Here is a 5471-nt window from a genome sequence, read left to right on the forward strand (position 1 = left end):
CCATATATGAAAGACCTATAGCCAACATCATACTAATTGGGCAGAAATTAGAAGCTTTTACATTAAGATCAGGAGCAATAAAAGGACATCCTCTTTCACAACTTCTATTCAACATAGTATTGGAAGTCCCAGCCACAGTAATCAGATGAAAAAAAGAAACAAAAGGCATCTGAATTGAAAAGGAGGAACAAAAACTGTTGGTGTTTGCAGATGACATGATAGTGTACATAGAAAATTTTATAGACTCCACCAAAAACCTACTGGAGCTAATAAATGAATATGACAAAACAGCTGGATACAAAGTCAATTCTCAAAAATCAAAGCCAGTTTTCTACCACAAAAATGAAACATCAGAAACAGAAATCAAGAAAAAAATCCCATTTGATATAGCAACAAGTGAAATAAAGTACCTAGAAATAATCCTAACCAAGGATGTAAAAGATCTGTATTCAGAAAACTACATAACACTGAAGAGAGAAACTAAGGAAGTCACAAAGAAATGGAAGCATGTACCGTGTTCATGGATTAGAAAAATTACCATCATCAAAATGTCCATACTACCCAAAGAAATTTACAGGTTCAATGCAATACATATTAAAGTACCAATGACATATTTCACAGATATAGAATAAACATTTCAAAAATTTGTATGGATCTATTAACTACCCCAAATAGGTCCAGTAATTTTGAGAAAGAAAAGTGAAGTAAGAGGGATCACAATACCTGATATCAAACTGCATTACAAGACCACTGTAATGAAAACAGCTTGGTACTGGCATAGCAGAAACATAGACCAAAGGAACAACTAGAAAGCCCAGAAATCCAGAAATAAACCCAAGTCTCTGTGGTCAATTAATGTTTGACAAAAAGGGTAGAAGCATAAAATGGAGTTAAAACAGCCTCTTCAACAAATGGTGTTGGGAGATCTGAACAGCTACATGCAAATGAATGAAACTCTAGCACCAACTTACATCATACACAAAAATAAATTCAAGGTGGATACAATACTTAAATATAAGTCATGGCACCATAAAAGCCTTTCACTAGAATATAGGCAGGAAAATCTCAGACATTCCATGCAGTAATATTTTCACTGATTAGTCCCATAAAGCAAGGGACATAAAGGAAAGAATAAACACATGGGACCTTATCAAATTAAAAAGCTTCTGCATGGCTCAAGAAAACAGCATTAAAACTAAAAGAGAATCAACTATATGGGAAAATGTATTTCCCAATGATATCTCAGACAAGGGTTTGAGCTCCAAAATATATAAAGACCTCACATGACTCCACTCCAGGAAGACAAAAATACCCAACTTAAAAAATTGGCAAAATTCTTGAATAGACAATTCTCTGAGGAGGACATATAGAGGGCCCAGAGACATATGAAGTATACTCAGCATTAGGAGCAATCAGAGAGATGCAAATTAAAACCACAATGTGATACCACTTCACACCCATCAGAATGGCCATCATAAACAAATCAACAAACAAGAAGTGTTGGAGAGGATGTAGAAAAAAGGGAACCTTAGTGCACCATTGGTGGGAATGCAGACTGGTGCAGCCACCAGGGAATACAGTATGAAATTTCCTCAAAAAATATCTAAAAATGAAATTGCCTGGTGATTCGTCTACTAGTATTATATACTAAGATCCCTGAAACACCAATCCAAAAGAACCTATGCACCCTAGTGTTCATAGCAACACAATTTACAATAGATAAATGCTAGAAGCAACCCTAGTGACCATCAGTAAATGAAGAGGTAAGAAAATAATGGTACACAATGGAATACTATACAGCAGAAAGAAGGAAGAAGCTCCTGCACTTTGCAACAGCATGGATGGAAGTGGAAAGCATTTATGCTAAGTGTAATAAATCAGGTGGTGAAAGAGAAATACCATATTATCTCACCTATAAGTGAAACATACTTAAAAAGGAACCCAGAAAAATATAATGAGAGACATTGAAATTAAGAATAAACTGACAGTAGCCAGAGAGGAGATGGGAGGGGATAATGGAGGGAAAATGGGGAAGGTTTTTCAGGAACAACTATAAAGGACACATGGACAAAACCAAGGTAGGGTGGGATGAGTGGTGGGAGAGGGGATTGTTGGGGTGGGGGGAGTTGGGGGAAAATGGAGATAATTGTACTTGAACAACAATAAAAATTTCAAAATAAAAAAAAATGACTAATGAAACTTGATTTAGTTTTTGTGTAAAACATCTAGAGTCAAGGTGAACTATGTAGTCACCTAAAATCTATTGACGGTGAGCTTCAGCAATTAAAATAGTTGGACAATATGGCATTTAGGTCAAAGGAGGTACTAATTCTATTGTTTTCCACACTGAACAAGCTGTGCTTCAATTGAAGGTAAGTTTGTGTGTGTGTGTGTGTGTGTGTGTGTGTGTGTGTATGTGTGAGTTTTAAAAGAGATATCCTGATAAAAAGAAAGAAGGACAGGAATAATCTTGATAGGTTTGACCTATGGGCGATGACAGGAAGGAGAAAGAGCTGAGAGACTGAACATCATTTCTGAGGACAATAAAGGGTTTGTATTTGGAAAGGTAGCATAAGTTTAAAACTCAAACTTTGATATCAGCCAAATCTCAATCTCTTATCACTCTCTCTGTGAAATTTTAAGTGACTTGCTTAACCAACCTCTCTGATTTTTTGTTTCTATACCACAAAATGTAGATAAGAAAATGTTCTTTTTCATTGTTTTTATTGTGAGCAGTTAAAATAAAATAATCTATGCCAAATGCTGAGCTCAATCCCTGGAGTTTTGTATGTGTTTTAAAAATGCTAGCTATTTTTCTTTCTGTTTATTATCTATTTATTGAACTTCTACTATGTGTCAGGCATTGGGGAGTATTAAAATGAGATAATCTCTTAAGAGGCTTAGCCTACTAGAATTGGAAATTGTACCAATGGAGACAGTCTAGTTGAGACTGAAGTTAAACAGTCTCAACTGAAGTTAGATGTCATTCATCTAGTTTAGCTGTTTGCATAGGAGCCATCTTATGTGCTTGTGTGTGTGTGCAGTGTGAAATATGACTGAGGATGTATATATTTAGCATGGTGGGATTTTTATTCCCTACAGAGATGTAATATTAAACCAAGGATGCATCTTCCAAATGATGGAATCTTGAGCTGAAAGAAGTATGATGAACAGAAAGTTAATGAACCATCTGAGTCAGCTTGGGGGCAAAAGGTCAACCAGGGCTTTCCAGAGGGTTGACCCTTGAACTAAAACTTGAACAAAGCAGCCAACCTATAGTGGGACAGGGAAAGGAGATAGAAGGTGGTCCACAATGAGCAGTCAATAAGCTTCCTAGAGCACAGAGATGAAGAATATGGGTTTTGAAGTTAGATAGACATGATTTTGAAAATTCTGGGCAAGTGGCTTAACCTCTTTGAACCTCACTTACTTCACTTGTGAGACAGTAATTTATATACCCCATCCTTACATCCTGTAAGGATGACAGGAGATGTTTGTGTAGCTCCTAGGGAGCAGCCAGTGAGCATAACTCTTTTTCTAATTATCCTCATAACCCAAGTGATGTATATAGTGTGGAGCAGAGGGTAAAGCAGGGGATGATGGTAGACATATGAGAGGGTGCAGAGACAGAGGATATATGTGCTGAGTTGCATGCTAAGGAAGTTAGATGTTATCTCTAAGATAATGATTAGCGAAGGAAGGGTCTTAAGTGAGGAGTACAATTTTTTAAAAAAAAATCTCTTGGGCATGGAACAGGACATCAAGTTGCAGGAGGTCCTACTGGAGGCAGGGAGGGTAGTTAGGAGACTTGCTGAAATCCAGGCAAGAAATGAAGCCTACAGGAACTGAGGACGTTTAAAGGAGTAAAGAGCATAGGGCAGAGTGTGCAGCATTCAAGAGGCAGCACTAGAGGCTTGGTTGGCTGTGAAAGGGGAGTGATAGGTGGAGGTGTGGATGACTTCCAGCCATCTGACTTATGTGAGATAGAAGATGGGACGGAACCAATTTGTAAGGAAAGAAAATGAGTTCACATTCATCTTGAGGTAGCTGTCATTCATCAAATGGAGAAGTCCTGTGCACAGTTAACATTTAGGTCTAGAGCCTAAAAGAAGGGTCTTTCCCTGAGAAGTTGACATGGTAAATGTCAACAGATGGGTAGACAAAATCTTCAGTGATGACAGATGTTGAGCAATAGCCAAACAGCAAATATTTACATGCCTTCTCTGACTGACTGACCTTAGGCACATTACCTAAGCACTCTGAACCTCAGTTTCTTTATCTGTATAGGGCAAAATATGTTATCTCATGTAATACAACCCATTCATGTGGCTATTATTCTTTTTTACAGCTGAGCAAACTGAGGCTCGGAGAGGTTGAATATTTGCTCAAGGTCACACTGCTGGTAGGAATAGGGTCTGATCTCAGATTAAGTTGGATTTAAACTTTGAATCCAATAAGCAGAAAGGAGAAGAAAGAACATTTAGAAAGTTAATGTTCAAGTTAGAAAGACAATTTTAGCAATTAGAAACACGTGGTGATGGACTAAAGCATATCACAAAGTAAGAAGGCCCTGTTGTGGGAATGTTGGAGCACAGCCTGGGTGAATAGCCTCCAGGAGGAACAACCACTTTGTATCATGTATATACATTTATATGCTTGTATTCCTCACTGGGAGATGAGTTTCTTGAAGTTTTACTAATTTTTGAATCTCCTGGCTTACTATAGTGCCTGGGATATAATGGGAACTCAATAGGTTTGCTGGCTGGCTGACTGGCTTTAGAGGGGATTCTTTAGAGAAATACATTAGACATGCTATCTGTGTTCTAACACCCTTCTTTGGTTTAAGGCTCTGAATTTTCTGAGACACAAATAAGAAATCTCAAACAGGGGTCAGCTCTGAACACCAGTGGCTGGAGATGGAAGCCAAGAAAGTACCAGCAAGATAAAAAGGAACATATATTTAACCTCCTTTGCCCAATTCACAAATATATGGTAACAGAAGGGAACTAGACTTTTAGTGGTGAGCACAACAGAGTGTACAGATACCGAATTATAATGTACACCTGAAATTTATATAATGTTATCAACTAAGCTTACCTCAAAAAAAACATACAAGAGGCAGGGTGGTGGTCTATGGCCAAGAGTCCAATTCAGAGACAAAAGCCAGTGGAAGGAGTGGATGGGGGAATGCAGAGACACAGAACACTAAGGATTTACTACAAATGCCTACCTTTAATCCCAAGGTGGAACAGAGTCACTAGATAGGATGGTTGACACTGAACCAATCAATTTCTCAAGTTCTGTTTGTGGGGTTAGTTGGCAAGTAGCTCAGATCCCAGTGTGCTGGGCCATGTTTGCATTTACCCCAAGAATCCCGAGTGAAATAAAAAGTGTTGTCACCTGGGGATGCTTGGAAGGAAGTGAAAAATTCTTACCTATCTGGCTGGACAATGCAAGACAACAGCACCTTT

General features: G+C 38.1%; 1 long non-coding RNA gene across 1 annotated transcript; it reads left to right on the forward strand.

Annotated features, from left to right (window-relative positions):
- The first annotated feature begins 2838 nt into the window (after positions 1-2838).
- On the forward strand, positions 2839-3724 carry LOC118496900. Its single transcript, XR_004899461.1, has 2 exons — positions 2839-2955; positions 2996-3724. It is a non-coding gene; the product is annotated as an uncharacterized LOC118496900 (long non-coding RNA).
- Positions 3725-5471: the final 1747 nt, after the last annotated feature.

Source organism: Phyllostomus discolor, chromosome 9 (assembly GCF_004126475.2).
Source record: "Phyllostomus discolor isolate MPI-MPIP mPhyDis1 chromosome 9, mPhyDis1.pri.v3, whole genome shotgun sequence".
In the NCBI taxonomy this organism is placed as follows: Eukaryota; Metazoa; Chordata; class Mammalia; order Chiroptera; family Phyllostomidae; genus Phyllostomus; species Phyllostomus discolor.